The sequence below is a fragment of the Dermochelys coriacea genome, chromosome 13 (assembly GCF_009764565.3).
Source record: "Dermochelys coriacea isolate rDerCor1 chromosome 13, rDerCor1.pri.v4, whole genome shotgun sequence".
Lineage (NCBI taxonomy): Eukaryota > Metazoa > Chordata > Testudines > Dermochelyidae > Dermochelys > Dermochelys coriacea.
The window spans coordinates 25,871,523-25,892,954 of NC_050080.1; the positions used below are offsets into that span (position 1 = coordinate 25,871,523).

Consider the following 21,432-nt stretch of genomic DNA (forward strand, 5'->3'; position numbering starts at 1 on the left):
AAGTGGCAGTCGATTGATTTCTGCCCCAGAGCTTCCTGCACATCCCAGAGTGGTTGCATTTGAATGCTGGGTCTCTCCTGGATTGGTCCGTGCAAAACAAAGATGCTCCCTGGCTATCCTGGGCCTCCCTCATTGGGTTCCCAATTCAGAGCTGAATGAATTCACAGCAGACCCCCCTGCCCCGCTCCTCCCAGCAACAGGGAGAGGAAAAGAGGGGAGAGACTGAGGAATGCCAACTTTTCCAAAGCACAAATACCATTCCTCCTGGCCCTTTCATCAGTTCAGATTTACTCTTAAAGATGGGCTGATCTCCTATCGGAGGGAATATTTGCTTATTTATTGGCCTTAAAATGCACCTCATTTTCTGTGCTGCACCACAGAGATCAACCTTTAGCACAGGGGTTCTCAACCTTTTTCTTTCTGAGGCCTGCCTAATATGCTATAAAAACTCCATGGCCCACCTGTGCCACCACAACTGCATATAAAAGCCAGGGCCAGTGTTAGGAAGCAGGGCAATTGCCTGGGGCCCCATACCACAGCAGGCCCCGCAAAGCTAAGTTGCTCAGGCTTCAACTTCAGCCCCAGGTGGCAGAGCTCAGGGTCCCAGGCTTCATCTCTGCTTTCTGCCTTGGCCTCCAATGAGTCTAACACTGGCCCTGCTTGGTGGACCCCCTGAAACCTGCTCGTAGCCCCCCATGGGGCCCTGGACCCCTGGTTGAGAACTGCTGCTTTAGCAGATCACCCACTGCACCAGCCTTTTGCAGGTTTTACCACTTGGGAGATAATGACCTTAAACTTGAATCCTTCACGATCATGTGCAAATGTGCCATAGGCATCAAATTACTGACACCTTGGTTTATGGTTGCGTAAGCCCTCACAGTTCCTCTTCTGGAGCAGGACTGTCCTGAGGTCTTCGGTCTTCTCCAGAGTTCCTGCCTAGCGTAGCTGAAATATTCAGTAGTAGGGGGCATCTCTTAAAGAGACAACAGCTTAGCTGATGGGCCTAGAATCTAACTGATGGTATTACGCTAATCTGAGTCTGGTTGGTTTTAAATATTTCCAGTGATGAAAATGTGTGATGAAACATTTCAGCTTTACCCCACCCCTCTCAACATTTACTGGATTCTCTTATCTGTGCCCAAATGTGCCTTCATCCCAACTGGTGCCTCACTCTTCAGATGTGCAAATTACTGCTCCTGGAAAGGTTTCGTCATGGCTGTGAGGAACGGCAGCCAGACAGTGGCACCTGTAGGTATCTGGTTCTGATCTGAGCCCAGCTGGAAGTGATCCCACATTTTTACCAGCTAAAGGCTGGTTGGCACACGTTGATGGGCTAGGTTCTGTTTCTGGGCGGAGGAGGGGAGCCGGTCATCATTATTAGTGGCACTGTTGTTGGCAGTCTCAGGAGACAGGCCAAGGACCGAATGAGCCATGAAGTCTGTTACACTCTCGCCCCTTGATACATTACCGCCAGGTCAGGGGTGAGGCACACAGGTGGGAGAGCAGGGAAGAGGGAAGCTTGGGTTGCTGCTGTCTGCATTGTACCTGATCTGTGGGTAGTGATAGCCCTGCAATGGAGAACTGAGTGCTGTGGGCCTGTTTCAGGCTTGCCGTATGGAACCAGGCCATGGTGAAGGAGGCCGTGGCATGGGGTGTGTTCCAGGGTCAGGAGCAGGAGTGGCTGGAGCAGTATTCTAGACGGCCTTGGCAGCATGGATGCAAATTAGGGCCGGCTTCATTGGCTGACCTGACCAGGGTCCAGAGCCAAGCCATTCCCCTATGGGAGAAGGCGCCAGCTGCCTCCCCTCTGTCCCTGCACCAGCAAAGAAGTGAACTTGGGCCCGTGAGCTGTTGCGCTAGGCCAGTGTGAAGTTACTTCACAAAAGGCCCTTCTGCAATGGCGAGGAGGTCAGGAAAATCCAATGCCTCTCACCTGCCCCCTGGCTGAGGCTCTTGCAGCTGTGCAGTAAAGTGTGAAGCGGAACTGGCTGCAGGAAGATCATCTCAGGGGTGCAAGGTTGTTCGGCCGTGGAAGGCAACATGTCAGGGTCCAGGCTGTAGCTCTGAGGAGCACCTCTTCAGCAGGTCACCTGGCAATGTCCCATTGCTCATCCATGGCACAAGTAACTCCTGGAATGCAGCTCCCTTTTCTTCAGCACCCCTCCCAGCATTCATTAAGCTCTCCTCCTACCAAGCAGAGCAGGGGACCACACTTTATGCCCAGATCAGATCCCCTTTAAACCCCAAATGGGTGAGGCCACAGGCCAGGCCCAGAAGCACCCATGGAGCATGGAGTTCTTCCCTGGCAGAACAGGCTGTTGTTTTCCTTCAGATATTTGAATTGTCAGTGTTGTTCCTGTTCTTTACGCTGGTCCCTCCTCCACTTTGGGAGTGGGGGATAGGGATTTTCTAGTCAGTTTGACATAGCAGTTTAGAGAGGGGTTGTTTGTTCCTTATGCTACTTGGAGGTGTAGGTTCTGCAGAGACACCGAGAGTGAAATCCCCCCCTTTGTGGAGGGCTGACCCAGGCCTGGGCATCACTTAAGTCCTACTTCATAGGGACTTAACTGGTGCCCAAGCTTTGTCTGGGAGCATTGCAGGGGAGGGGGTTTTCACCAGAGCCCAAGATCCTTTCTAGCTGCGGACATCATGGAGTTATCCCAGCTTTGAATTAGGCTCTGATTCTCCTGTTTTCACCCGGAAAGCCCAACTCCTCCTCTAGCTGCTTTTCAGAGCAGAAATCTCTGCACGAGCAGCCACATCCTGGGATTGCTCCCAGGCAGATTCTTTCAGGATCACTTACGTTGCATCCTTCAGGGCCAATGCCTTTCAGCCTGCACTGTGTCCCTGAGTGAGCCCTAACCAGCGATTATCTTAGCTGTCTCCCCTCCTTTGATCCCTGCTCGATCCTTCTTGCTCCGGCTGCTGGCCTCCTGCTCACTTCCTTTACTCTGGAAGTGTACTTTTACTTTTATACTTTATTTTTGGTGCTGAAGGCTTTATGTTGGAGTGTGGTATCTAACCTATCATTTAAATCAGCTTCTGCACCAGATGATTGGCGGATAGCTAAAGTGACCTCAATTTTTTTTAAAAGGCTCCAGAGGAGATCCCGGCAATTACAGGCTGGTAAACCTAATTTCAATACCAGGCAAATTGGTTGAAACTATAGTAAAGAACAGAATTATCTGACACACAGATGAACACAATATGATGGGGAAGAGTCAACATGCTTTTGTAAAGGGAAATCATGCCTCACTAATCTATTAGAATCCTTGGGGGGGTCAACAAGCATGTGGACAAAGGTGATCGAGCAGATATGGTGTACTTAGTTTTTCAGAAAGCCTTTGACAAGGTCTCTCATCAAAGGCTCTTAAGCAAAGTAAGCTGTCATGGGATAAGAGGGAAGGTCCTCTCATGGATCAGTAACTTGTTAAAAGATATAAGAAACAGAGGGTAGGAACAAAGGGTCAGTTTTCAGAATGGAGTGTCCCCCAAGGGTCTGTACTGAGCCCAGTCCTATTCAACATATTTATAAATGATCTGGAAAAGTAGTAAACAGTGAGGTGGCAAAATTTGCAGATGATACTAAATTACTCAAGATAGTTAAGTCCAAAGCTGACTGCAAAGAGTTACAAAGAGATCTTACAAAACAATGTGACTGGGCAACAAAATGACCAGTGAAATTCAGTGTTGATAAATGCAAAGTAATGCACACTGGAAAACATAATCCCAACTATACATACAAAATGATGGTCTAAATTGTTACCACTCAAGAAAAGATCTTGGAGTCATTGTGGATAGTTCTCTGAAAACATCCACTCACTGTGCAGTGGGAGTCAAAAAAGTGAACAATGTTAGGAACCATTAGGAAAGGGATAGATAATAAGACAGAAAATATCATAATAACTCAATATAAATCCATGGTACACCCACACCTTGAATACTGTGTGCAGTTCTGGTTGTCCCATCTCAAAAAAGATATATTGGGATTGGAAAAGGTTCAGAGAAGGGCAATAAAAATGATGAGGGGGATGGAACAGTTCCCATGAGGAGAGATTAAAAAGACTGGGACTTTTCAGCTTGGAAAAGAGACAGCTGAGGGGGGATAGGACTGAGGTCTATAAAATCTAGACTGGTGCGGAGAAAGTGAATCAGGAAGTGTTATTTGCTCCTTCATGTAACACAAGAACTAGAGATCACTCAATGAAATTAATAGGCAGCAGGACTAAAACAAACAAAACAATGGTCAATCTGTGGAACTCTTTGCCCGGGGATGTTGTGAAGGCCAAAACTATAACACAGTTAAAAAAAGAACTAGATAAGATAATTGAGGATAGGTCCATCAATGGCTATTGGCCAGGACGGACAGGGATGCAACACCATGCTTTGAGTTTTCAGAAGTTGGGGGTGTACGACAGGGAATGGATCACTTGATGATGACCTGATCTGTTCATTCCCTCTGAAGCACCTGGCACTGGCCACTGTCAGAAGACAGGATACTGGGCTATATGGACCATTAGTCTGACCCAGTATGACCATTCTTATGAAATTATCCACCATCGCCTTTGCTGATAAGAGCTGAGATTACTTGACACTCACTAGGCTGCTCGCTGTTCCCATCTATGCCTCTCTGATACTCCATCACTCTTGAGGATTACTCTGAATTTATACTGGAGAAACTGAGAGTAGAATCTGTCCAGTTCTTTTGCCAGATACGGGGCATCCATTGCCACTCAGCTCACAGGAGTTCAGGAGGCCAGCCTCCAAGGGTACATCTACACAGCAATTAGACACCCGTGGCTGGCCTATGCCAGCTGACTCAGGCTTGCGGGGCTCAGGCTAAGGGGCTGTTTAATTGCAGCAGAGACGTTCTGACTTTAGGACCCCACGAGGTGGAAGGATCCCAGAGCTCAGGCTGCAGTGCGAGCCTGAACGTCTACACCACAATTAAACAGCCCTTAGCCTGAGCAACAGTCAGCTGGCACAGGCCAGCCATGGGTGTGTAACCTCAGTGTAGCCAGACCCAAGGACTCTATCTTGACAGCAGTCCTTTCCCTAAATATCTGTCAGTATTGTATTGCCTGTCTCCAGCTTCAGATGAATTGGGTTGCATTTGACACATCTCAAATTATGTCTATTCTGCAAGCATGGAGGGTGACTACAGCTCAGGGGGACAGTGGCGGGGTGGTCACCCACTCCGGCCGTAAAGGACTTAAAACAGCCCAGGAGAGGGCTGTGGCTGGGAGCAAGCAGTTCCCAGGCTGATTGGGGGAAGCAGGCTCAGCTGTGGCCACGCCCCAGTCATGGCTCAGCTGGCCCTTATAAGAGGGCAGTGGGCTAGGAGCAGACTCTCTCTCTCTCAGAAGGAGAAGGGCCTGGCTGCTGAGCAGTGTACCTAAGTTGGAGCAGGACTGGGGGAAGGCCAGAGGAGCTGGGGAGCTCTGGCCTGGACACCCCCCAGGCTGCAGGCCTAGTGGAAGGCCAAAAGGGGTACTGGGATTGCAGGGGGCAGCCCATGGGTAGGCAGAGGCAGCAGGTCCAAACCCCCCTTGCCTGTGATGCGTGGCTTATGTACTGCAGTCTGCCCCAGTGAACGGGGGCTAGATGGTGACTGGGCAGTAGCCATATACTGAGGCGAGGTGGGGATAAGGGGTTGGGGGTTCCTCTGGGAGGAGTAGACCCAGAGACTGTGGGGGCACTGCCAGGGGACAGCACCCCAGGGAGAGGGGCACCAGGGTCCGGGAGGGACACAGGGGCCAGCGGCAAGCGGGACACCAGCCTGCAGAGGGTGCGCAGGATGCTGGAATGCTAATTCCCTGAGAAACTAGCAGGAGGTGCTGCAAGGGTGAGTCCCACCTCATTACATGGATGTACCGGAGCTAGCTTTAATCTAGTTAGTTGGGGTGCAGACCAGTGAAGTCATAGCAGCGAAGCCACATGAATAATTACCCAAGCTTCTGGGTGGGCTTGTACAGTCTGCACTGAAGCATGTAACTTCCCCAGAAACCAGTCCCCAAGATGGCTAGATTAAAGCCAACTTGGTATGTGTACCTGACCTGCAGTCACACCTCGTGGCTGCAGCATAGCCATATCAGGTCACGCAGTAAAAGGGTCTTGAGGATGCAGTTCTCCCGTGTGGAGAGCCTGGACATTTCCACTAGTTTCCTGCTCTCTCCTGCACACAGCGTGGCTTTTGATGGAGTTCTGTCACACAGTCTGAGGTACGGAGGAGTCAATTCTCAGCTGTGGCTGAGATCTGCTAGGTGCAGTGTGTATGTGGTGGTGGTTTTAAAGGGAGTCAGATGCAGCTGCCTGATAGACTGCACTATGGCAGAAGCCCAGTAAACAATCAGACAGCTGGGGGCTGGCTGGGACACAGCTTCCTCTCCTTGACCCCGAGGCTCCCCTGCCTTTCTGCTCCCTTTGCACTACCTGAGTCTCCCAAAGGGAATGGAGTGAACCAGTAAATCTGGCCCAGGGCATTCCCTGGAAGAATGGAAGCTGCAGTGTGATGCCACAAGGCCCGAGAAAGCACCGAGGAATGTGTCTGACTTGAAGTTCAACAGCCAGTCTTGCAGTTTTGCCCCCCTCAAGAGATTTGGTGATTAGAGAGAGGCTGGCGGCAGGGGGGCAGGGACGGGGAGGTACATGAGTGTTTGCTGAAAGACTGCGAGTTAATTCTGGAAAAAGCCACAGGAACCTGCCAAGCGGCAGAAGAGGCAAAATTACCGAGGCAGCCTCTGAATCCAGAAGATGCCAAGGTAATAGGAAAAAGAAAAGGAGGACTTGTGGCACCTTAGACTAACAAATTTATTTGAGCATAAGCTTTCGTGAGCTACAGCTCACTTCAGCGGATGCTGTAGCTCACGAAAGCTTATGCGCAAATAAATGTGTTAGTCTCTAAGGTGCCACAAATCCTCCTTTTCTTTTTGCGAATACAGACTAACACAGCTGCTACTCTGAAAGGTAATAGGAGTCTTTCAAATACTGTACCTAAGATAGTCAAGAAAGCATAGGTGAGGTACCGCACAGCGGGCACACCAGAGGTGTAGAAAAGGAAGAGGCGCACTGAACAGTCAGGGCAAAGAAGAGCCAATGGCCAGTTTAGACAACTGTGGACTGGGGGAGTGAATAATGCATAGGGCCACTGTCCAGCATCCAGGCATCAGTGCAGAATTTGCCACCGCTTGCAACCATTTGTTCTCTAAGGTGGACAAAATGAACCGGTGAGCGGCATGAAGGAATCCAGGCTAGTTGCAGTGATGTGCATGGGATCCAGGCAGCACCCACAATCAATGGTCTGTTGCATTTAACAGGGATGGCACACATGGTGCAGACGAGTGCTGATATCCACATACTCCCAGCACGACTCTGGTGCAACCTGACAAAGAGACCTCTGCTGGTGAAGCAGACAAAGGCCTCCATGTTTACACAGTGGACAGATGCAATCTCGCTCAGACACACAATAAGCAGACATACCTTTATTATTGTTACAAGGACAGAACACCTATAGAGGGCCTGGAGACAAACCAAGGGTTGGATCTGATAGGCAAGTGCTTTGCTATACAGCAAGATCTGACAGAGATCGTCACAACTTCACTAGAGAAATGTAAGGATGTGCTGAAAGGCTACCATTGACACATATGACAAAGGGAGATGCACAGTCTAGCATATGTGCACCTTGAGGGAAGCCTGGGGGCAGACTGAGAAAAAACAGTGATGGCTCACATCAATGGATGGAACTGGGAAAGCTGAGGAATTTACAAACTGGAGGCAAAGCTTTGGCAATACTGGAGCTCCAGGAGAAGCATGAAAACTGCTGGACAAAGTTGTTCTGAACTTTTGAGACTACTTTGATCCAGGAAGGAATGTGACTTGGGAAAGACACGTTGTCTTTACAAGAAACCAAGGGCCATGTGAGCCAATTGATCATTCAGGGACAGATCCATTAATTTAGTCAGTTAACAGAGGGAGAATTTATTTGTGGAGGTATAACTGATAGCCAGGCTGATGTCCTCATACTAAAGCCAAGTGAGAAACAACTTGATGTTGCAAAGAGCAAATTAGTATTTGCAGGACCAGTGACAACTGTACTTCCCAAGTGAGTGTGTCACCAAGGAGTGAAAGAACAGAAGTGTGTCTAATTAAAAATGCATGCAAGAAAATACAGTTCAAACTGTGGGAAGTCATGCCTGCAATGAAAGCAACCATTTTGCAAGCATGTGCCGCTCAACACAAAGTGCAAGGAAACTGATCTGAAAAGAGCCCTAGTGGATTCAAGGGGTCAACTGTTAATATTGCTAGAGCGTTTGAACACACCTTACAGTTCATTGCAAGGATTACCAGTTCAGAGCCCCAGCGCCAGGATCCAAAAAATGTCTTCAACCAAAGACAACTAACCCTGAAGTAGTTACTAAACAGCTGTGTACTAGGATAGTGGAGAAACATGAACAAACCTACGAAAGGGTTACCCCCATTGCAAGGAAGTTGCTGAGTTCCAAAAGAGAGTGACTTACCACCTGCTAAGGTACCATAAATGATCTGGAGGATGGTGTGGATTGCACTCTCAGCAAATTTGCGGATGATACTAAACTGGGAGGAGTGGTAGATACGCTGGAGGGGAGGGATAGGATACAGAAGGACCTAGACAAATTGGAGGATTGGGCCAAAAGAAATCTAATGAGGTTCAATAAGGATAAGTGCAGGGTCCTGCACTTAGGATGGAAGAATCCAATGCACCGCTACAGACTAGGGACCGAATGGCTCGGCAGCAGTTCTGCGGAAAAGGACCTAGGGGTGACAGTGGACGAGAAGCTGGATATGAGTCAGCAGTGTGCCCTTGTTGCCAAGAAGGCCAATGGCATTTTGGGATGTATAAGTAGGGGCATAGCGAGCAGATCGAGGGACGTGATCGTTCCCCTCTATTCGACACTGGTGAGGCCTCATCTGGAGTACTGTGTCCAGTTTTGGGCCCCACACTACAGGAAGGATGTGGATAAATTGGAAAGAGTACAACGAAGGGCAACAAAAATGATTAGGGGTCTAGAGCACATGACTTATGAGGAGAGGCTGAGGGAGCTGGGATTGTTTAGTCTGCAGAAGAGAAGAATGAGGGGGGATTTGATAGCTGCTTTCAACTACCTGAAAGGGGGTTTCAAAGAGGATGGCTCTAGACTGTTCTCAATGGTAGCAGGTGACAGAACGAGGAGTAATGGTCTCAAGTTGCAATGGGGGAGGTTTAGATTGGATATTAGGAAAAACTTTTTCACTAAGAGGGTGGTGAAACACTGGAATGCGTTACCTAGGGAGGTGGTAGAATCTCCTTCCTTAGAGGTTTTTAAGGTCAGGCTTGACAAAGCCCTGGCTGGGATGATTTAACTGGGACTTGGTCCTGCTTTGAGCAGGGGGTTGGACTAGATGACCTTCTGGGGTCCCTTCCAACCCTGATATTCTATGATTCTATGATTCAGTGCTGCCCTCTGCACCACGGGCGCACCTCATAACCACCAGAAGGGTCAGGCCTACAGGAGGAACAGAGCATCTTCACAAGGCCAAGGACACTGCTCTCTCTTTCTGCAGAACATCCAGAATGGAGCAGACAGTGCACATACCCAAGCAGTAAGTGACCAGGGAAAACCACCAGGAGCAGCAAATACAGCATCTAGGTGGCAGCTTCACTGCAGTGGCTGAACAGGAAGTGTTGTGGGAACACTCACCGGTGCGGCTGTGTTTCACAGCTTGACAGACACAGAACAAAGCCAGGGCCTAGGAATATTTGTACCTGCCCACCTCCCTTTTACATGGGCCTACTTGAACTAAACAACAGAGCTTGCTGTGAAGCTTCTGAGTCTTTAAAGGTGATCTGACATGGGAAAAAATAACACACTGAGCTTGATTCTGATCTCACACCAGACTCCATTGACTTCTGTAGCCTAGGTCCTGATTTACACTGTTGTGAGAGCAGAACTGGGCTCATTGGCTCTGTGTCCTGGCTTCTCTCTGATGTGAAAAGTGGCCTGGATTTTGTTTTAATCTGAATTCAGTTTTTTGAAGAAAATTAACCATAGAAATATCAGGAATACCAAGTCTTTTTCTCTGTTTTTGCTGGAAGTCTCCTTAGAGGTCCAGAGAACTGGAGCAAGAACTTTCTCAGCCTTTCATTGAAAGTGAAGTGATATTGAATTTTCAGCAGAGAGCTTTTCTCCTAACTGTTGGTTGGTTGTTGGAGTTAGCTAGTATTAGCAAAAAGCAAAGAGTTGTAAACATTGGCCTGAATGTGCAAGAGGAGTTAGGTGTCTAGGTTTTAAGTCCACTGTGATGTGCAGAACTCCCCCTAAACTCTATACGTGCCTAAATTCACTCAGTGCCTGGTAGGCATGCTCATATGGGAGAATACACAAGCATGAGGATGACTGTATAGTCTGGTGGTTCTTTCCCCTCTCCGGCCATGTATACAGGGGCAAAACAGTGCTTGTTTTCAAATGAATAAGCTTAATTTAATTGAAAACTCCCATATAGATGCAGTTTAACACCATTTATATCATTTGAGCGGGTCAAATCATAAGCTAGACTCCAAAATTAAGCTCTGGGTATGTCTACACTCACAATGCTACAGCAACACAATGGCGCTTCAGTGTAGACACTACCTACGCTGACGGGAAGTATTCTACCATTGAGCAAGCGCTGTCTACACTGGAGGTTAGGTTGGCTTAATAACACTGCTCTGAGGGGTGGATTTTTCACACCTCTGAGCAACATAATTAAGATGACTTAATTTTCTAGTGTAGACCAGGCCTGTGTCAAAAAGAGTTTTAATGGAGGGATGTTTCTTGAACTACATTGGTTTTTAAAAGCACTTATTTGGCTCATGTACACATGGTCCCAGTTGATGAGTTTCACTTGCAGGGGGTCTCTGAAGTCACAATTCTGTTAGCTCTCCAGTCATCCATAGAGTCTTCCAGTGGGGATGGAGGCAGAAAAAGCTTGGGGAGGACCAGGCCTGAATTTTCAATGTGGAATAAGCAAGAAAAAACCCTTTCAAAACAAAATAGGATTAAATGAAGTAAAAAAAGAGAAACTAAAGATTACAAATAAACGAAAAGCCATTATTTCCAGCCTACACAGAAGCCCTGCCTCCATTTTTTCCCCCTTTGCAAATCACCTTGAATAATAGAGAATGACTTATCCATTGCCAAGAAATGTGCAGGGGAGACCTCACTAGTTCCTGCATCCCTGACATGTTTCTTGCCGTAGAAACTGGAGCGAGATATATCCCTTACTGCCAGTTTCTCTCGTCATTCCTCAGCCCACCAGGCCCCAATGTTAAGAGATTCTGATAGAATCTAAATGCCTTGGACCGCTGACAGCAAGAGTGAGATATTTCTTAAACGCAGCAGAGATACTCTGTGAGGCAACTGTTTGACTTGGATACTGCCTGCCACAAAGCTGTAGTCTGGCTATTGCAGTCTCTCCCTCAATCACCCTGGAGGAGATAAAATTGGACTCAATTGTTCTCCCATCAGGGTAGGCAGAAGCAGGTCTCTGACTTAGCTTTCAGTCAGTCCTGCTCAGTCATGATGGGTGGTCTATTTCCTCCCTCCCTTCAGAGCATGTCAGTGTTCAAGTTGCGTGAGTCCCTTCAGCCCCCTCTCAGTCCTATTGTCTGGGATCAGTGGAAATAGATCATTGCTGGGAAGTTGCCCAGGGAGATTTGGTACCCGCTGCAAGGAGAGTGGAACATACATGAGATAGAAGGGAGCATTCAGGAGAAAAGTTCAGGAACAGGGAGGGAGTGTTGGCTAGTGGGTAGAGCATGTGACTGGTCACCAGACCTCCTGGGTTCTATTCCCAGCTTTGCCACCAACTCTCAGTGTAGTTTGGGACAAGTCCCCTACCTTCTTTGGGCCTGACTGGGTCAACTGAGTATAATAATTCCTCCTCCTTCACAGTTACTTCACTCCACATCTGCCCCTTCCACACTGCCCTGTCCCCTTATTCATTCCATTTACCTGATGCCTGCAAACTAAACCCAATCAAAAATAAATAAATAAATAAGGGAGCATTTGCTGCCGTCCCATTGTTCACTCTGCTTGTGCATTCTACCCTCATCCTGTGTCTGGCTTATCCATTTAGATTGTAAGCTCTATGGGCCAGAGCCAACTACCATTCTGTGTTTGTACCGCACCCAGCACAATGGGGCCCCCTTCTTAGTTGGCCCTTGGACACTGCCATAACAAAGATGAATAATAAAGAAATTATTGCAGGGCTTCATAAATGAGAGCCAGATTTCCAAAAGCGCGCAGCATGTTGGGTGCATATTGGGTACCGAGCTCTTTTGGAAATCTGGCTTCTAACGCACGCAGTTGCACTACATAACCAGAGAGTCATGGGCACATGGCTGGGGCATATCTGCCATAGGGCGTTGTACTGCTGCCCAAGTAGCTGAGTGTTTTCCAAGTACAATCAATAGCAACAGCAAAGTCCTGGGTGGACGATAAGGTGGACAGAACGCTGGCTCGATTGTGAGGCTCAACGGGTAGTGATCAAAGGCTCCATGTCTAGTTGGCAGCTGGTATCAAGCGGAGTGCCCCAGGTCCTGTAGCCAGTTTTGTTCAACATCTTTATTAATGATCTGGATGATGGGATGAATTGCACCCTCAGCAAGTTTGCAGATGACACTAAGCTGGGAGGAGAGGTAGATAAGCTGGAGGGTAGGGATAGGGTCCAGAGTGACCTAGACAAATTGGAGGATTGGGCCAAAAGAGATCTGATGAGGTTCAACACAGAGAAGTGCAGAGTTCTGCACTTAGGAAGGAAGAAACCCATGCACCGCTACAGGCTGGGGACCAACTGGCTAAGCAGGAAGTCTGCAGAAAAGGACCTGGGGATTACAGTGCACAAGAAGCTGGATATGAGTCAGCAGTGTGCCCTTGTTGCCAAGAAGGCCAATGGCATATTGGGCTGAATTAGTAGAAGCATTGCCAGCAGATCAAGGGAAGTGTTGATAACTCCCCTCTATTCGGTACTGGTGAGGCCACACCTGGAGTATTGCGTCCAATTTTGGGCCCTCCGCTACAGAAGGGATGTGGAAAAATTGGAGAGAGTCCAGCAGAGGGCAACAAAAATAATTAGGGGGCTGGGGCACATGATTTACGAGGAGAGGCGGAGGGAACTGGGCTTATTTAGTCTGCAGAAGAGAAGAGTGAGGGGGGATTTGATAGCAGCCTTCAACTACCTGAAGGGAGGTTCCAAAGAGGATGGATCTAGACTGTTCTCAGTGGTAGCAGATGACAGAAAAAGGAGAAATGGTCTCAAGTTGCAGTGGGGAAGCTTTAGGTTGGATATTAGGAAAAACTTTTTCATTAGGAGGGTGGTGAAACACTGGAATGTGTTACCTAGGGAGGTGGTGGAATCTCCTTCCTTAGAAGTTTTTAAGGTCAGGCTTGACAAAGCCCTGGCTGGGATGATTTAGTTGGGGATTGGTCCTGCTTTGAGCAGGGGGTTGGACTAGATGACCTCCTGAGGTCTCTTCCAACCCTAATATTCTATGATTCTATGACTTCATGCAGTCTCTGACTGTTTTCTCTTTTTGGTGTCAAATTTCCACCTGGGGTATGAAGGGTTTATGTTGGGTTCTGAGGGGTTTGTTCATTGGTTGGTGGATCTGTCGATTGTTTTTTGAGGGGTGTGTGTGAGTTATCAGGGGTGTCCATAGTATTGGGGACATTCTTGCAGTGACATGCTTGTTTTAGAGTGTCTCCTAAAGATGGGATTGGATTTGCCTAATCTCCTCTGGAAGTTTGTCAGGTAGCCAAGTTCTCGTCCCGGAGAAAGGGGCAGTGTTTCAGAGTGAGCTGTGGGTGAAAGAAGGGCTCTGAGGTTTTGCTTCACTTTGATGAATGGAGGCTGTGCACCTTCATTCATCAAAGTGATGCAAAACCTCAGAGTTTTCACTCACAGCTGAAGGAAGGTGAACCCAGCATCTTGGCTAGTTCTTCAAAGCGATGTCCCCTTCAGCCCAGCATCACGCCAGTTTTACCTGGGTTCAGCTTGACCCAGCTGCTTTTCACCCAAGAGCTAATCTCCTGGAGGCATTCTGAAGCTTTGCAGTTGTGGCGGTTGCATTGGTGGAGAATGAAGTTTATACTTGAGTGCTGTCGGCATCCTATTGGCAGCTAAGCCCGTGGCATCTCACAAGCTCTCCCCATGCCCTCATGTAGCTATTGAAGAGGAACAGGGATAGTCTGGATCCCTGTGGGACTCCACAGGTGAGGGCCTTTGGCAAGGAGGAGCACCACCTCTCTAAGTTCTGCTGGAGAGGAATGATCAGGGCTATGGGACTGCTGGGCTATCTACCTCTGCTGTGTCACGCAGGTGTGGTAGTAGTACATTGTGGTCCACTGTGTCAAAGGCTGCAGAGGGGTCCAGGAGTATGAACTGGAGATCTTACCTGTGCCCATGGCCATGAGGAAGTCATCTTTTAGTGCCACTAGAGACGTCTCTGTGCTGTGACACAGTCTGAGCTCTGATTGTGAGACATCCGGGGTGTGGCTGATGTTACATGCTGTTGGAGCTTGGTGGTTATTCCTTTCATTAATACTTTGCCTAGGAACAGGAGGTGGAGACAAGACGGTAGTTTGGACAAATCCTCAGGTTCAAGTGTTAGTTTGCCCAGTCACCAGGAAGCCATTGCGTTGTTCGAGGAGCTTGGCAGCTGTGCTTCTCTGAAGGAGGCATTAACAATTTCCATTCAAAGCGGGTTGTGTTTGTAAAGAGTCTGAGATACTCTGATGACAGGTGTTAAGTGCAAGGATTATTATTACTATTCCCAGTTCTCCATGGTTCAGGGAAATAACCTCCCCTCCAAAATACCCATTCTTCAGATGGAGCCCAGCTCACAAGCCTGGTGTTGGAACAGTCAGTAGCAAGGAAGCACAGTTCCCAGAGTGGTGCGGCTGATGTTTTTCATGATGCCAGTGCACAATGAAACTGGAGCTGTGTTCTCATCTCCTTCAGCCCAAACACAGGGGCGAAGGAATCAATTGCTACAAACCATAGAACTTCAAGCAGGAAAAAAACTAATGGATCATGTCATGTCGACTGCCCCTTGTCTATTGCATGACTGCAAGTTCCTGACAGGGTTTCTATTCCACAGTCTATTAGCTATCACTGTGAGGATGCATTTCAGCCACACTTTTTTTTTTTTTTGTTATTTAATGAATCTCTGTAGTTCCTAGTTCTAGCCCCCTGGATTGCTGCTTCTAGTGTTCTCAAGTATGTGTAGTATCTCCTCAACCCTCTGTATTCAATTAGCATTTGATGCAACAACCATCCTGACCAATTCTGCTCCTTGATATCTTCATGAGCTTGTAGGTGAGGCTCAGAGGAGGCCCTTGGCATCTTGCAGAACCCAACTCCCATTGATCAGCCAAGTACATTCACGTGGGGCCTGATTATCCATTGTTCTGCACTTGGTATCATCCTGTCTGTCATTCAGATTGGGGCAAAGACTGCACGTGTCTGTGCAGTGCCTGGCAGAATGGAGTCCTGAGCCCTTGACCATTATAGCTGGCTGCCCCCACAATAGAAAATATAGATAATAACAATTGATGCCAGTGCAAAAGGGGAGGGGTGTTAAAATACACGCTGATCAGAATGGGAGTGATTTACACCCACTTTGCCCTAGTGTGAATGACATCACCAGGCTCAGGGCAGTGGTGAATTAGCCTCTTTGTTTAGTCCTTTGAATCATTCAGTAGCCAGACCCATCTCTGTTCTCTTCCAAGGACAAAAAATTGTTTGGGGGAAGAAAGAGCATTAGAAAGAGCCTGGAGGGGGAAAGAGTTGTGCAACTTGGGAAAGACTGTAAATCCGGGCTTTCGAATCCCCCAGGAGCTGATGTTATTGCTGGTGAAATGCAGGCGACCTTGCCTCCTGGATCCATCCAGCATCTCTGGGCTTTGGGAGCAGCATGAAGATGGGATTTGTCTCCCTTGCCTGAGATGGCCCTGCTTAGCAGGTTTTAATTTGGTTAAATAAATATAAAGCAATGGCAGCGGGGCTGGGAGCCAGCTTGCCGGGAGGCATCCCAAGCCCAGCGTTGTCAGTCCTTGCCCACAGCTCCCCGTGCAGAACTAAGCCTCAGCTCCTGAGCCTTCTCTGAGCTGGAGAGCAGAGGGACACGGGGCACTTGGGTGGCCTGGTGGATCCATGGTTCCTCTCTTGGAAAGCATGTGCAGAGCCACAATGCTGTGCACTAATGACACCTAAATGACTTCTGAACAGTTTCTAAATGGCTGTTAACAGTGGCTGTCGTATCTCCCATTCCTAATTAGTGGATCAGACAGTAATTTATAACCTTTTGAATAGGAAGATTTCAGTGTCTAGCACTGTAAATTGGTCTGGACTTTAGCTGCATAAACACAAGCCAGAGTTGCCCTGTTGGGCCTAGCTTTTGGGTGCGGTGAAGTGGAGGGCATGTGGCATAAAACAATTTATTTTCCAGGCAGGAACTTCCTCCTGCAACCTGCCTGGCTCCTTTTGCCTTCCCAAGTAAATCTCAGATCTTGTAATGGGGGCTGGTAACATATTTTCCTCTTGTGTACAATTTAATTGATATTACTTAGCATGTACGTAGCATATTTCATCGATCCATCTCAAAGCGCTATACAAAAGGGGGTGTAAAACGACGTGATTTAAGGGCACAGAATATTGCTTTGTCATGTGTAGATCTGAAAGGTCGTTATAAACACTGATTAAGGCCTTCAACTTGCACCAGTGGCTGGGAAATGTTGTTTCAATTTTTTATTGGGACAAAAGGAGTGAAGTGACTTTCTCAAGGGCACACAGTGATCCATCTGGGGGAAGAGATAGGGAATAGTATTCAGGAGGCCTGTCTCTCACCACCGTGCTCCAACTACCAGACCACTATCTCTCCAAGAAAGTGAAAGACTAATAACGCTGGCTAAGGTCAGGCACTAGGCAGCTTGGCATAGTGGGATCTGAAACACTAAATCATAGTTACCACTGGTGTGTTACATGACTCTGTGCAACTGTGAACGGGGAGGGGATGGGGCCTATGTGATCATGAATGGGGGGAGAGTCAGTGTGACTGTGAATGGAGAAGGGGTGGGGTCATGAATGGGAGGGGCTGGGATCCATGGGACTGTGAATGGAGAGAGGGTGACATGCGATCGTGAATGGGAGGGGAGGCAGGTCCCTGTGATTATGACTGGGAGGAAGGGTGGTGCCCACAAGACAGTATTTATTAAACTAAGGTCCACATCATAAAAATGCATCAGAGACCCCGGAAGTAGATCACATGGCTTCAACCCAGCCCAGGTCGGTTGCAACTCAAAGTCATTACCATCCAAAAGGTGCTCAGTGGCCTGTGTATAATGAACCGGTGGCCTATCTCCTGTCACAGGTAGACAGGTATTCAAAATCCCAACATATACAAAAATCCCAACATCCTGGCTGATACTAATTGACTTTCTAGTTCTCCCCCTCAGACTGAAAGGTCTTCTCACCTGCAAGCCCTAGCCAGGGTAATCACTTGGGTGGGATGTAGTGGGAGTGCCTCATTGCTTGGTTCTCTGGGTTAAATAAGAAGGGACCTGAACCTGTCTTCAAACCAAACCCAAATTAACCTTTTACCCCAACAAAGTTCTGATCCTGATCCAAATTGTATCTGAGCCTGTTGAGACTACAAAATGGGGCTGGACATCTCCAGACAGGGAAATCCTTGCACTTTCCAGGACCTTTTTTTTTTTTTTTTCAGAGAAGCTGCAAATCCTTTTGTGGTATTTGGTCTTGGCCAGAGGTTCAGAAAGGCTACAAATAAACGCTATTTGGGGAGAGAGATGGAGTGGGGGGACGTGGAGGGATTTGAAAGAAATTAATGGGGAATAAAGAAAAAATGTTTCCAAACCCCAGATGAGGTTCAAGTTCAGCTCGAGTTTGGGGCAGAAGTTTGGGCTGTTTCTCCTTCATCCAAACTGGCTCATCCATCCCTGCTCAGCAGCCAAGCATAAAAGCTTGTTGAACCTGGGGATTGCAAATGCCATTCAGCAGCAGGCTGGGCCCATTGCATTTCTTTTGGCTTAAGCCCTTCCAACATGCTGATCGTGGAAGGATGCCTATATTATTGAACAACATTCTCCAGTTATCTGGGACTATCTTATGAGAATGCATGTGTGGTATTGAATGTTGAATTCCAACAGGTGCTTTTCCTTATGGATTTCAATTATCCTGTAATTTCTTCACTGCCCCAGTCCTGCCTCTGAGGATATCTTTTACATTTCCTATCGATGGTGCCATGATAATAGCTCTTACGTGAAAAGACACCCCGCCCCCCAACACTGGGAATGTGCTGCTAACATGGTAGGGGGGAAGAATTTGGATTGTTGAGCCATGAATGTTCTCAGAGGAGCAAAGAGCCAGGCCCAGCAATGCAGCACCAACCTTCCCTACAATGTAGTTCTGAGTCCAGGAGCCCCTCAAGGCCAGCTGGCAGAGGGCCCCCCTATGCTGTAGCTCAGATCAGCCCTGACACACTCGTTGCCCCAGCATACTGTTGTCATAATATAGATGTGTCAAGTAAGGTACCATATGTAATCCGGTGACACACTGGTCCCAAAAATCATGACGTGACATCTGCACAGGTGGTGTACCAAGAGTTATGGGGTTTGTGCTGGGTGATGTACAAAAAGTTATGGGTTTGTAAAATGTGTTTGGGAGGCAAAGCATAAAACCCAGCCTGCCCAAGACAAAGGAATGTGTATTTACCTGTCTGACGGACTTTGTTACTGGCAGAGGACAATGAAAGGATATTTACCTATAAGGTAAACAAAGTCATCAAGCTAAACATGCAGGGGAGAAGATCATTTAAGAATCATGCTGGGGGACAGAATCTGCACCCAGTAAGTTCTTTGTGGCTCTAGAGGCAGAGACAATGGATAGTGCGTAATATAAGGGAAGCAAAAAGCCTTCTAGTTATCCATCACTGAGGAGATTTAGGGTATGTCTACTCTGCAATTAAAAAACATGACTGGCACATGCCAGCTGACTCAGGTTTGCGGGGCTTGGGCTCATGGGCTGTTTGTTTGTGGTGTAGACGTTCAGGCTTGGGATGGAGCCTGGGATTTAGGACCCTGTGAGCGGGGAAGGTCCCACAGCTTGGGTGGCAGCCTGGGCCCAAATGTCTACACCACAATTAGACAGTCGCTTAGCCCGAGCCCTGTGAGCCTGAGTCAGCTGCCATGGGCCACCCATGGGAATCTCATTGCAGTATAGATGTACCCACACAGGGTACAGCTCCTTGTGAAAGTTGGATCTCCCAGTCCGGAGGGCTGGGGATGCTGATAACTTGATGTAATTAAGAAAATTGCTTAGGCAATTAAAATTTTCTAAAATTAAGTTTTAAACGCTAGACTATTGTGTATTGTTGTGTTTTATTTATAACCATAACTGTCTCTTTTATTCTTGCTTAATATCACTTATATCACTGGTCTTTGTTAATGAATTTATTTTTGTTTTAATTAAAAACCAGCTTAGTGCTGTGTAGTAAAGTGAAGTGTTGAGTCTTCAGCTGACGTAACAGGCTCAGCTGTGCTCTGTCCCTTTGGAGGCAGCGAACGTAATAATTTCTGTGAGTGTCCAGTGAGAGGGGCTGGACGCTGCAGGCAGACAGCTCCAAGGAACTCAGGAACTGGGGTTCTCTGTCTGTTACCTGCCAGGTGTGGTTTAATAGCAGTGTAATGCGATACAACTTCAAGATCTGATCCTGCAAACACTTACCAGACATGGTGCTTACCGGGGTGGTGGGTGAAGCTTCCCCTTGGGGAGGCTAACCCCCTGCCCCTTCTGCCCATGGCCTAGCCCATGGCCCCATCCCATTCTGCACCTTCCCCACAGCCCTGCCACTGTTCTGCCTATGGCCCTCCCCATTCCACCTCTTCCTCGTAGGCCCACCCCCTTCTGCCTCCACTCTGCCTCTTCCACCCTGAGGCCCCCACCCCTGAGGCACATTTCATATTGCAGGTGCTGTGGAGAAGCCTCCCGCACTGAGTGAGGAGGGACAGCGGGAGAGATGCTCTCAAAAATAAAGGATGAAATTCTGGTTCTTTGGATGTCAGTAGGAAAACTCCCATTGACTTCAACAGAGCCTGGACTTCACCTAAGCAGGGCGATTCTGACCTGGATCCTGAAATGGCTGGGGAGCTAGTGACATTACCTGAGGATTATTATTATTTATTTTGCTTTGCGGGAGCAGCCGAAGGACCCAGTCAGATCAGGGCCCCATTGTGCTAGGTGCTGTCCGTACACTTAGAAGAGACAGACCCTGCTCCAAATTGCTGGGCTGGGGTGAAGGATGTGTGAGAAGGTTGGCAAGCAGGGATTCTGCACGAGCTGGAGAATGGAGAGCTGGGGCCCCGGGGGCCGTCATGAAAAGGTTGCAGCCGTCAAGATGTGGGGAGCTAAAGGGATGGTGAGGACTTGAGCAGAGGGGGTACTGAGTCACTGGCAACCTGGATGGTGTTGGGAGGTGGGGCCAGGCAGATCTGCTGATGTAAGAGACATGGGTGGACAGGGACAGTTCAGTATCAAGGGTCAAACCAAGCTCATGGATGGGGGGTAAGTGAAAATTTTGACATAGGTGGAAAAGAGAGGAGCTGTGTCTACGGAGGCTCTTCTCTCTGACATATACCTGAAGGTAGAGTCACACTTTGCATTCAGGTGCCATTTAGAAAGGCTTACAAAGGGTTAACGGATGATTAACAGATAGTATAAGTTGAGCAGGTTGGGAATTTTCCAACAGAGTTTCTGGGGCAGGCTCCCAGGGTCCACAGCTTCAAGGCAGCTCCACCTTGTGCAGTCTCCACCAGAGCTGGGGACCCCAGAGCTTCCAGACTCCTGGGCGAGCTGGGTCCCCCATACTGCCCCACCCCCAACCAGAATGAAACCAATTCAATTCCAAATGTCTGACTTCCCCATGTTTTGGCCAGCTATAAGCATGTTACAGACATGGCTGGTACATGGTCTAGATGGTTATAAGGCTGGGTTATAAACAACTTAGTGACCTGTTGCCCTCTATAACAATAGATTAACTGTTTATTACAAAATCCATTACCCCTTTATAAACTGTTTATAAATGAAACCTCAACTTCAGCTTAGGAGGAGAGTAGGTGAAGTTGCAAGTTCTGCAAGGCAGAGAGATTGGACAGAGAGGAGACATCAGAGGAGAAGAACATGGACAGTGGAGCTCATTAGCACAGAAGTAGGAGCTAAGGTTACAAGGAGAGGTGCGATGACCAGCAGGGAGAAGGGAGATGGAAAGAGCCGAGGTTCAAGAACTGAGTCCTCTGCGACCTCCCAGGGAAAGGATCTTGATGCAGAGGAGGAGCAACTATCAGTGACTTCAAGGAACACGTT

General features: G+C 48.1%; 1 protein-coding gene and 1 long non-coding RNA gene across 4 annotated transcripts in view; one reads left to right on the forward strand and one right to left on the reverse strand.

Annotated features, from left to right (window-relative positions):
- Positions 1 to 21,432, forward strand: part of DLGAP4 (DLG associated protein 4) — a 345,726-nt gene that overhangs the window by 18,436 nt on the left and 305,858 nt on the right. The gene's annotated exons all lie outside the window — the stretch shown is intronic.
- LOC122456540 overlaps positions 12,488 to 21,432 on the reverse strand; it is a 28,120-nt gene continuing 19,175 nt past the window's right edge. Inside the window, exons 2-3 of the long non-coding RNA XR_006275479.1 lie at positions 13,976 to 13,982; positions 12,488 to 12,568 (exon numbers count right to left, since the gene is read on the reverse strand). This is a non-coding gene — a long non-coding RNA (uncharacterized LOC122456540). The remainder of the gene's footprint in view (positions 12,569 to 13,975; positions 13,983 to 21,432) is intronic.